Source organism: Oncorhynchus gorbuscha, linkage group LG02 (assembly GCF_021184085.1).
Source record: "Oncorhynchus gorbuscha isolate QuinsamMale2020 ecotype Even-year linkage group LG02, OgorEven_v1.0, whole genome shotgun sequence".
Taxonomy (NCBI): domain Eukaryota; kingdom Metazoa; phylum Chordata; class Actinopteri; order Salmoniformes; family Salmonidae; genus Oncorhynchus; species Oncorhynchus gorbuscha.
In genome coordinates, this window is record NC_060174.1 from 4,545,547 (window position 1) to 4,558,134 (window position 12,588).

Sequence of the window (12,588 nt, forward strand, 5' to 3'; positions counted from 1 at the left end):
AGGTAGCCTAGTGGTTAGAGTGTAGAGGCGGTAAGGTAGCCTAGTGGTTAGAGTGTAGAGGCGGTAAGGTAGCCTAGTGGTTAGAGTGTAGAGGCGGCAGGGTAGCCTAGTGGTTAGAGTGTAGAGGCGGCAGGGTAGCCTAGTGGTTAGAGTGTAGAGGCGGCAGGGTAGCCTAGTGGTTAGAGTGTAGAGGTGGCAGGGTAGCCTAGTGGTTAGAGCGTAGAGGAGGCAGGGTAGCCTAGTGGTTAGAGCGTAGAGGAGGTAGGTAGCCTAGTGGTTAGAGTGTAGGGGCAGCAGGGTAGCCTAGTGGTTAGAGTGTAGAGGAGGTAGGTAGCCTAGTGGTTAGAGTGTAGGGGCAGCAGGGTAGCCTAGTGGTTAGAGTGTAGAGGAGGTAGGGTAGCCTAGTGGTTAGAGTGTAGAGGAGGTAGGTAGTCTAGTGGTTAGAGTGTAGAGGAGGCAGGTAGTCTAGTGGTTAGAGTGTAGAGGAGGCAGGTAGCCTAGTGGTTAGAGTGTAGAGGAGGCAGGTAGCCTAGTGGTTAGAGTGTAGAGGAGGTAGGTAGCCTAGTGGTTAGAGTGTAGAGGTGGCAGGGTAGCCTAGTGGTTAGAGTGTAGAGGAGGCAGGGTAGCCTAGTGGTTAGAGTGTAGAGGCGGCAGGGTAGCCTAGTGGTTAGAGTGTAGAGGAGGCAGGTAGCCTAGTGGTTAGAGTGTAGAGGTGGCAGGGTAGCCTAGTGGTTAGAGTGTAGAGGAGGCAGGGTAGCCTAGTGGTTAGAGTGTAGAGGCGGCAGGGTAGCCTAGTGGTTAGAGTGTAGAGGAGGCAGCGTAGCCTAGTGGTTAGAGTGTAGAGGTGGCAGCGTAGCCTAGTGGTTAGAGTGTAGAGGCGGCAGGGTAGCCTAGTGGTTAGAGTGTAGAGGAGGCAGGGTAGCCTAGTGGTTAGAGTGTAGAGGAGGCAGGGTAGCCTAGTGGTTAGAGTGTAGAGGAGGCAGGTAGCCTAGTGGTTAGAGTGTAGAGGTGGCAGGGTAGCCTAGTGGTTAGAGTGTAGAGGAGGCAGGGTAGCCTAGTGGTTAGAGTGTAGAGGCGGCAGGGTAGCCTAGTGGTTAGAGTGTAGAGGAGGCAGCGTAGCCTAGTGGTTAGAGTGTAGAGGTGGCAGGGTAGCCTAGTGGTTAGAGTGTAGAGGAGGCAGGGTAGCCTAGTGGTTAGAGTGTAGAGTTGGCAGGGTAGCCTAGTGGTTAGAGTGTAGAGGAGGTAGGGTAGCCTAGTGGTTAGAGTGTAGAGGAGGTAGGTAGCCTAGTGGTTAGAGTGTAGAGGAGGTAGGTAGCCTAGTGGTTAGAGTGTAGAGGAGGTAGGTAGCCTAGTGGTTAGAGTGTAGAGGAGGTAGGTAGCCTAGTGGTTAGAGTGTAGAGGAGGCAGGGTAGCCTAGTGGTTAGAGTGTAGAGGAGGCAGCGTAGCCTAGTGGTTAGAGTGTAGAGGAGGCAGCGTAGCCTAGTGGTTAGAGTGTAGAGGAGGCAGCGTAGCCTAGTGGTTAGAGTGTAGAGGCAGCAGGGTAGCCTAGTGGTTAGAGTGTAGAGGAAGCAGCGTAGCCGAGTGGTTAGAGTGTAGAGGAGGCAGCGTAGCCTAGTGGTTAGAGTGTAGAGGCGGCAGGGTAGCCTAGTGGTTAGAGTGTAGAGGAGGCAGGGTAGCCTAGTGGTTAGAGTGTAGAGGAGGCAGGGTAGCCTAGTGGTTAGAGTGTAGAGGCGGCAGGGTAGCCTAGTGGTTAGAGTGTAGAGGAGGCAGGGTAGCCTAGTGGTTAGAGTGTAGAGGCGGCAGGGTAGCCTAGTGGTTAGAGTGTAGAGGAGGCAGGTAGCCTAGTGGTTAGAGTGTAGAGGAGGCAGGTAGCCTAGTGGTTAGAGTGTAGAGGTGGCAGGGTAGCCTAGTGGTTAGAGTGTAGAGGTGGCAGGGTAGCCTAGTGGTTAGAGTGTAGAGGTGGCAGGGTAGCCTAGTGGTTAGAGTGTAGAGGTGGCAGGGTAGCCTAGTGGTTAGAGTGTAGAGGTGGCAGGGTAGCCTAGTGGTTAGAGTGTAGAGGTGGCAGGGTAGCCTAGTGGTTAGAGTGTAGAGGTGGCAGGGTAGCCTAGTGGTTAGAGTGTAGAGGCGGCAGGGTAGCCTAGTGGTTAGAGTGTAGAGGCGGAAGCGTAGCCTAGTGGTTAGAGCGTTGGACTAGTAACCGGAAGGTTGCGAGTTCAAACCCCCGAGCTGACAAGGTACAAATCTGTCGTTCTGCCCCTGAACAGGCAGTTAACCCACTGTTCCCAGGCCGTCATTGAAAATAAGAATGTGTTCTTAACTGACTTGCCTGGTTAAATAAAGGTAAAATAAATAAATAAATAAAAACAGGCTATCCTCTCCTCAACAAGATCTCCCGCTACATACTGGGGGCGGCCCGACATCGAACCAGTCCCCCCCGACATTGAACGTGGGCACCAAGACCCATCCCAGGACGAGAGTCCCCCGTCAGATAATACTACAGCAGCTGAGATGGACCATGTCAGATTAGTATGTATGAACATAACTTCACATTGAATCTATACGCTGACGACATTCTACTCACCCTGCAGTTTCCCTATACCGGTAGTCTTAAAGCTGATTGGCTGCTTTGGCTTCCTCTCAGGATATAAGATAGACTGGAGTAAGAGTGACACTATGCCTGTCAACCTACACACATTTCAGCCTGACTAATTTGCTTGGAAGGCTAGTGGTATGAAGTATATAAGAATTAATATAGTAATTAATATATAATTCATATAGTAATTAATATATAATTCATATAGTAATTAATATAGTAATTAATATAGAATTCATATAGAATTCATATAGAATTTAATTAATATAGTAATTAATATAGAATTAATATAGAATTAATATAGTAATTAATATATAATTAATATATAATTAATATAGTAATTAATATAGTAATTATTATAGAATTATTATAGAATTAATATAGTAATTAATATATAATTAATATATAATTAATATAGTAATTAATAAAGTAATTAATATAGTATCTCCCATAACTAATATATTCAGCCTAAATGGACCTAGAGTCATCCGGGTTATCAAATCAATGTAAATTGTCCGGTGGTAATTTTTATTAATTATTCATCAGTCTACTGGCTTGGGGGGGGTAGAAGCTGTTGAGGAGCCTTTTGGTCCTAGACTTGGTGCTCCGGTACCACTTGCTGTGCGGTAGCAGAGAAAACAGTCTATTACTTGGGTGACTGGAGTCTCTGACAATTTTATGGGCTTTCCTCTGACACCGCCTATTGTATAGGTTCTGGATGGCAGGAAGCTTGGCCCCAGTGATGTACTGGGCCGTTCACACTACCCTCTGTAGCGCCTTACAGTCAAATGCCGAGGAGTTGCCATACCAGGCGGTGATACAACCGGTCAGGATGCTCTCGATGGTGCAGCTGTATAACTTTTTTGAGGATCTGGGGACCCAAGCCAAATCTTTTCAGTCCTCTGAGGGGGAAAAGGTTTTGTCGTGTCCTCTTCATGACTGGCTTGGTGTGTTTGGACCACGATAGTTCGTTGGTGATGTGGACACCAAGGAACTTGAAACTCTCGACCGGCTCCACTACAGCCTTGTCGATGTTAATTGGGGCCTGTTTTGCCGTGAGTGAACAGGGAGTACAGGAGGGGATTAAGTACACACCTCTGAGGGGCACCACTGTGAAGGATCAGCGTGGCAGATGTGTTGTTGCCTACCCTTACCACCTGGGGGCAGCCCGTCAAGATGTCCAGGATCCAGTTGCGGAGAGAGGTGTTCAGTCCCAGAGTCCTTAGCTTGGTGATGAGCTTCGTGGGCACTATGGTGTTGAACGCTGAGCTGTAGTCAATGTACAGCATTCTCAAATATGTGTTCCTTTTGTCCAGGTGGGAAAGGGCAGTGTGGGGGTGCGATTGAGATTGCGTCATCTGTGGATCTGTTGGGGCGGTATGCGAATCGTAGTGGGTCTAGTGTATCCGGGAGGATGCTGTTGATGTGAGACATGACCAGCCTTTCAAAGCACTTCATGGCTACCAATGTGAGTGCCATGGGGCAGTGATCATTTAGACAGGTTACCTTTCGCTTCCTTGGGGATGACATTAAGAGAAGGACAGCTCTCCCCCCTCTCTCTTTAAGGGGCAGAGATGTATTATCTAGCCTCTCTCATCTCTTCCATCCGTCTCCAGTCCAGGTTTTAAGAGGTAAAACTCTCTCCTCACAGTTCCTAAAATAACAATCAGAAACCCAGGATAGGGTATATAGGAAACGGACTGTACCTAGGTGGGCTGGGTATCCCAGATGTATTCTTGTATAAATGTCATAATTAAAGACATGCCCTTACATGGGCCTACAGATCAAAAATGTAAGATTGGTGGCTGGGAGGAGATTAGAGGAGATGATGACATCACAGCACAGGTTTGTTCACCTGGCGTCAAGGTGGTACAGCCTCAACGATGCTTACACGATGCTTACACGATGCTTACACGATGCTTACACGATGCTTACATGACAACCTGATAATTCCACTGTCAAGGGGCAGCAGGGGATTTTAGATGCTGACCAGAAGGTTGGATTGTAGAAGGACCGTCTCTTCCATCTCGTCCCATCTGGCATAACCCCCTTGTTTAACAGCTGAGAGAAACACTCAATAGTAGACAATGGCACAGTATTTCATATATTCAGATAGAATATCATCTTTAAAATAATAATTTTCCCCAATTGAAGGGCAGATTATGGTTTGAGTGATTCTTCTTCTTTAGTTTGTTGCATATCTGCGGTTTAAGCCATTTACAAGGTCCTTCTGTAGCTCAGTTGGTAGAGCATGGCGCTTGTAACGCCAGGGTAGTGGGTTCGATCCCCGGGACCACCCATACGTAGAATGTATGCACACATGACTGTAAGTCGCTTTGGATAAAAGCGTCTGCTAAATGGCATATATTATTATTATTATTATATTCTTAAAAAGCATTAGATACTGAACCTGCCTCTGATCCACAGTGAGATCAGAACCTCTGGAAAGCTGCCTTCATGAGAAGAACTATCAGATATTTATAGAAATTAAATCAAATAGATTTTTTTTTTTTTTTTTATCCCAAATGCATATTCCTGTCATTCGGTCAGGATGGGAGTGTGACCTGAACACTTCTCTCACCACATCACAACACTATTTGGAGAAAGTGTCAGGCCATTCAGTTCAAGATATTCAGTTCAATATATTGTGTAGAGCCCTGGTACATATTTAAAAATGGATTTAAAAAAAATCTAACTCATGCTAGCAACAACTGTGGTAGCAACAGCTCTACTCCACATGTTGTGGGAATGTCCTGTAGTGAAAACACTGGTCTGAAGTCTCCCCTACCCCCCCAAAAAAATGTTGGTGTCCAATTTCCAGTGTGTCCCATCTCATGTTTACTTGGTAAAAAGAGCATAAAATATATACACTATATATACACTGTCTAATGTTAAGAATCATTGGGGTTTTTTATCATTGGGTAGTCTTTCAAGTCAAGAAAAATCATTCTTCTTAAATGGAAGGAAAGTCATTTGTTTTTCTGTGGACTGCTGGATAGAGGACTAACTTAGACCTTTAACAGATGAACCAGCTGGATAGAGGACTAACTTAGACCTTTAACAGATGAACCAGCTGGATAGAGGACTAACTTAGACCTTTAACAGATGAACCAGCTGGATAGAGGACTAACTTAGACCTTTAACAGATGAACCAGCTGGATAGAGGACTAACTTAGACCTTTAACAGATGAACCAGCTGGATAGGGGACTAACTTAGACCTTTAACAGATGAACCAGCTGGATAGAGGACTAACTTAGACCTTTAACAGATGAACCAGCTGGATAGAGGACTAACTTAGACCTTTAACAGATGAACCAGCTGGATAGAGGACTAACTTAGACCTTTAACAGATGAACCAGCTGGATAGGGACTAACTTAGACCTTTAACAGATGAACCAGCTGGATAGAGGACTAACTTAGACCTTTAACAGATGAACCAGCTGGATAGAGGACTAACTTAGACCTTTAACAGATGAACCAGCTGGATAGAGGACTAACTTAGACCTTTAACAGATGAACCAGCTGGATAGAGGACTAACTTAGACCTTTAACAGATGAACCAGCTGGATAGAGGACTAACTTAGACCTTTAACAGATGAACCAGCTGGATAGAGGACTAACTTAGACCTTTAACAGATGAACCAGCTGGATAGAGGACTAACTTAGACCTTTTACAGATGAACCAGCTAGATAGAGGACTAACTTAGACCTTTTACAGATGAACCAGCTGGACTTGATCAAGGACTTCCATTTAGGCGTCTGTGTCTCAGTGTCTCAGAGTCTGTGTCTCAGAGTCTGTGTCTCAGAGTCTGTGTGTCTCAGAGTCTGTGTGTCTCAGAGTCTGTGTGTCTCAGAGTCTGTGTGTCTCAGAGTCTGTGTGTCTCAGAGTCTGTGTGTCTCAGAGTCTGTGTCTCAGAGTCTGTGTCTCAGAGTCACACAGTCACAGAGTCACACAGTCACAGAGTCACTCAGACACTGAGACACCGTACGCAAGTTCTTGGACTCTGGACATGTACAAATTAAACGTTTAAATCCTGTAGTCTATACTTGGAATATCTGCAAATTACAACAAAAAAAAATGCATTAAAAAAAAACATGCATTTAAAAAAAATGTTATGATGCACATCTCTCACCATGTTTTGTATGTTCTGACATTCGTCTGTCGTTTCTGTTTGTTGCTGGGAAAAGTACTAAATGTTAACAGTAAAAGCTATGCGATTTTCGCCATTTTTCAAAGTCCCACCTCAAATCAAAACAAATTGTATTTGTCACGTACACATGGTTAGCAGATGTTAATGCGAGTGTAGTAGCGAAATGCTTGTGCTTCTAGTTCCGACAATGCAGTAACATCTAACAATTCCACAACAACTACCTAATACACACAAATATAATGGGGTGGAATGAGAATTGTACATGTAAATATATGGCTGAGTGATGGCCGTGCGGCATTGGCAAGGTGCAGTAGATGGTATAAAATACAGTATATACATGTAATGTAAGATATGTAAACATTATTAAAATGTGACATTATTTAAAGTGACTAATGATATCATACGGTTTGCTCGATTTAGAGCCACGTCTCAGTTGTGTGATTCGCATCAGATTTGATGTCACTCAAAGTTCCAAACAACCCCACACTGTTAGCAGGTCCATTCAGCAGTACTTCTGAGCCTGGGGACGTGGTGAGACACTGAGACACAGAGACACAGACACACATACACACAGAGACACACAGACACAGAGACACAGAGACACAGAGACACAGAGACACAGACACTGAGAGACACAGACACAGAGACACAGACACAGAGACACAGACACTGAGAGACACAGACACTGAGAGACACAGAGACTGAGAGACACAGAGACACAGAGACACAGAGACACAGAGACACAGAGACACAGAGACACAGAGACACAGACACTGAGAGACACAGACACTGAGAGACACAGACACTGAGAGACACAGACACTGAGAGACACAGACACTGAGAGACACAGACACTGAGAGACACAGACACTGAGAGACACAGACACTGAGAGACACAGACACTGAGAGACACAGACACTGAGAGACAGACACACAGAGACACAGAGACACAGAGACACAGAGACACAGAGACACAGAGACACAGAGACAGAGACACAGAGACACAGAGACAGAGACACAGAGACACAGAGACACAGAGACACAGACACAGAGACTGAGACACAGAGACACAGAGACACAGAGACACAGACACAGAGACTGAGACACAGAGACTGAGACACAGAGACTGAGACACAGAGACTGAGACACAGACACTGAGACACAGACACTGAGACACAGACACTGAGACACAGACACTGAGACACAGACACTGAGACACAGACACTGAGACACAGACACTGAGGAATGAAGAAAACACAAGTAGACCAAGCCACAGTCTCAGTAGCTAAGTTGGTAGAGCATGGTGTTTGTAACGCCCAAGGTAGTGGGTTCGATTCACGGGATCACCCATACATTAAAATGTATGCACACAGAGGCAATTCTTATTTACAACAACAGTCAAACCCGCATGGCGATGGGCCAACTGTGCTCTCAAGGTCCTGGAGTGGCCTAGCCAGTCTTCAGACCTGAACACAATAGAAAATCTTTGGAGGGAGCTGAAAGTCCGTATGGCCCAGCGACATCCCCGAAACCTGAAGGGTCCGTATGGCCCAGCGACAGCCCCGAAACCTGAAGGGTCTGTATGGCCCAGCGACAGCCCCGAAACCTGAAGGGTCTGTATGGAGGAGTGGGCTAAAATCCCTGCTGCAGTGTGTGCAAACCTGGTCAAGAACTAAAGGAAACATATGATCTCTGTAATTGCAAACAAAGGTTTCTGTACCAAATATTAAGTTCTGCTTTTCTGATGTATCAAATACTTATGTCATGCAATAAAATGCAAATGAATTACTTAAAAATCATACAATGTGATTTTCTGGATTTTTGTTTTAGATTCCATCTCTCACAGTTGAAGTGTACCTATGATAAACATTACAGACCTCTACATGCTTTGTAAGTAGGAAAACCTGCAAAATCGGCAGTGTATCAAATACTTGTTCTCCCCACTGTATATATAACCCTGTGAGTCGCTTTGGAGAAAGCGCCTGCTAAATAAATAAATATATAATATGTATGTATATATATATACAAATAAACCCAGAGAGCAGTATAATGATGATGTTACATTTACATTTAAGTCATTTAGCAGACGCTCTTATCCAGAGCGACTTACAAATTGGTGCATTCACCTTATGACATCCAGTGGAACAGTCACTTTACAATAGTGCATCTAAAACTTAAGGGGGGGGGGGGTGAGAGGGATTACTTATCCTACCCTTATCCTATGTGTGCCAAATGGAACCCTTTTCCTTACGGGCCCTGGTCAAAAGTAGGCCACTACAATGGGAATAGGGCACCATTGGTATTGTGTAACAGTATAACTTTCATCCGTCCCCTCGCCCCTACCTGGGCTCGAACCAGGGACCCTCTGCACACATGGGTAACGATGCTTCGTGGGTGTCAGTTGTCTATCGCTCCACAAAAGCCACGGCCCTTGCAGAGCAAGGGGAACAACTACTTCAAGGCCTCAGAGCGAGTGACGTCACCCGACTGAAACGCTATTAGCGAGCACCACCGCTAACTAAGCTAGCCAATCGGTGACGTCACTCGCTCTGAGGACTTGAAGTAGTTGTTGCCCTTGCTCTGCAAGGGCCGTGGCTTTTGTGGCGCGATGGGTAACGATGCTTCGTGGGTGAATGTTGTCTATGTGCAGAGGGTCCCTGGTTCGAGCCGGGGTAGGGGCGAGGGCCGGACGACATCAGTTACATAAGGTCAGGACATAACCCTGAGTTATGCCGGTTTCTACAACAACTAAAAACAAGTCTAGTCTAATTGTTGTACAGTAAACCACTGCCTAGAGCCTATAGACTAGTTCTTCATAGTGCTGAAAGGTGAATCGGCGATAGGCCTAGCTACTAGCCAATGTCTCCAAGGGATTCTCAAATGACGTGGACTCTTTGAGGCTCCCTTGTGTTGCCGGATTTTCAAAACGTGAATTTGTTGTCGTCAGCAGGGTGGCCTTCAAGTCAAGTCCATAGCTATGTCCCAAATGCAACGATTTTCCCTGTTGGGCCATAGTCAAAAGTTATGCACTATATAGGGAACAGGGTGCCGTGGGCCCTGGTCAAAAGTAAGGCCTTAGGGAATAGGGTGTCAGCTGTTTCAGCTTCTGTCAGCTCTAAAGCTCCCTCTGTCCTGTAGGAAATGGTTACTCCAGCATTTCAAACCCTTCAGTAGACACCATGTTAATGACTGCTTCCAAACTAACTGCCACCCGACCGCCTGCCAGCCTGGCCCAGTGGACGTCGCAAGCTAACCAACCCCATATTAAAAACAACTCACGCAGTCACAGCAATTGGGTGGCCTTATCCCCGATCCAGTTTTACAACTAGCCTGAGTAGCCAGTCTGTTTGTGCCAGTCATGTTTACATAGGATATGGTCAAAAGCACAAAGAGATCTGGGATCAGGCTTTGTAAAAAAAAACAACCCTGAATGAGAAATTCAAAAGCACAGTCTCAGGCAAGAAGACTCCCTGTTTGAAATAGGCCTACAGTCCATACGCCCATTGTATATCTGGAATAATCATTATATGTGATGGTTTAGGTCTAAACTAGAGCTCAGATTCCGTTTTTTTTTTTAAGAGTCTAAAGAATATGATGCATGTGTTTGGCTCTGGGTGTATGTTAGCCTGGCAATATGGTCTGGCTGTAAATGTTGCAGCAGTCTCACCATTCCTTCAATACAAAGTGGTCCCCTGTCCTCATTTCATGTGTTTCCTCTTAGCATAATTAGTTTCGAAAAAGACATGGGGTTTGAATCGGAAAAAAAAAAATTACTACATCTCTCATTTCAGCCATTTTCCATGTTAGTAATGTTCACTCACGAGCCACACTTGACTAATTTTGCACCAAAGGCATTCATTCCCTTGTGGGTGAATCGGTATATAGAATAATGTATGAATCACGTGTTGAGCCTGTATCTCAAAACGACATGTTAAAAATAAAAAAATCACAATGACTTACTACTTGCTTTATGGGTCAACTGTTAAACTTTGCAAACAAAAGACGTGGCGTGTATCTTGCTTGATCTTAATTAGTTTAGCACTTCTTTTTTTATCTCCCACAAAGCTGAGCTACATTTAGTTGAAAAAGAGCCCATCCTCAGCGGGCCATATTCTACAAGATACCTACCCAGCCGGTGTAACTAACTAGTTAACCTCTTGTTTTGGGAGTTATCTGTCTAGCCATGGTATGCACCCCTCTCAACACTGCAGTAAATAAGTGTTGTAACTGACCCCCAGGTAGACGACTAGGTATCTTTTATTTTGAAATCACTGGTTCTTACCCAAAAGCTTGTTGACCTCCTCCTCACTCATGTAGACGTTGACACTGGGGTGGTTGTTGATGTCCAGAGTAGGGACACTAGTGCTGGGGTTGGCGAGACACACGGTCCCTTCCAGAAACAGTAGCAAAAACAACCCCGCGAGGCTCCACTGAACCGAATGTGTCCAGTCTCGGTAAACGGAGGGGCTCCGACAGCGGAGAACCAGTCCCGGTTTCCCCAACATTTCTTGTAGGTTGTTTGCGCTTCTTCTTGGAAACAAATTTAAAAAAATATTTTTTTTAAAAAGTCGATTATCCCAATTTGTTTCCAAATCCTCGATGTATTTATCATCCGTAGTTGAAGTTAAAGTTTAAAGGGCAACATTACTACTCGGTGTCTCCCCGGGTTGTTCTTGTGATTTAACAGGCGAGCCACAGTCAGCTAACTAACTCGGCCCGCGTTTACTTTTCTTCTTCTTGTTGTCACGTTTGCGAAGATTTGGATACAATTCTGTATTCACTATCCTTTGCGTATATTATCCTACTTAGATATGTTTAATTTGAGATCCCGTTAAGATAAATAGTAACGATCCCCCCCCCCCTCCTCAATCCTCTTCCCAACAAAAAAAATAACATCCAGGTTTGTCCTTTCATGGTCCTTGTTGTTCCTTCCCGGAGTAATCTCAGCTTTCACTGGAGGGAGGGGACAACGAGGGTTGTCCAGGGTCCGGGAAACGCGCCTGATAACATTTCGTTACATGCAGATGAATGGTAATTTACAGTCTATTTTGTATAACGATAAAAAAACGATGTTTTTTTTAATTTTATTGAATAACGCAATGGATTCTCATCAAACAAACACACCGCAGATAACATCATAAATGTTAATTGGTCCTCTAATGGAACAATGTTTGGCCTATTTGATCTCCCCTAGAGAGCTTCAAGATATTTTGGCGTCCACATCACTAAGGACCATCAGCACCATCGAGAGCATCCTGACTGGCTGCATCACCGCTTGGTATGGAAATTGCACCACCCTTGACTGCAAAAGCATGACATACATGGTGTCGGTAGCCCAGGACATCACTGGGGCCAAGCTTCCTGCCATCCAAGGCCCGAAAAATACCCAAAGACTCCAGCCACCCAAGCCATAGACTGTTCACTCTGCTACCGTCCAGCAAATGGTACCCGGAGCATCGGCTGTCGGACCAACAGCCTCAGAGACAGCTTCTGCCATCATTTGCTGCTGCTTCTCTGTTCTCTATTTTACTCTTATTATTATCTATCCTGATGCCTAGTCACTTTACCCTGCCTTCATGTACATATCTACCTCAAATACCTTATTATTATCTATCCTGATGCCTAGTCACTTTACCCTGCCTTCATGTACATATCTACCTCACCTTATTATGATCTATCCTGATGCCTAGTCACTTTATCCTGCCTTCATGTACATATCTACCTCAAATACCTTATTATTATCTATCCTGATGCCTAGTCACTTTACCCTGCCTTCATGTACATATCTACCTCAAATACCTCATACCCTTGCACATTGATCTGGTACTGGTACTTCTGTATATA

The 12,588-nt window shown here is 45.0% G+C and overlaps 1 pseudogene; it reads right to left on the minus strand.

Annotated features, from left to right (window-relative positions):
* Positions 1 to 11,669, minus strand: part of LOC123996400 — a 165,312-nt pseudogene extending 153,643 nt beyond the window's left edge.
* Positions 11,670 to 12,588: the final 919 nt, after the last annotated feature.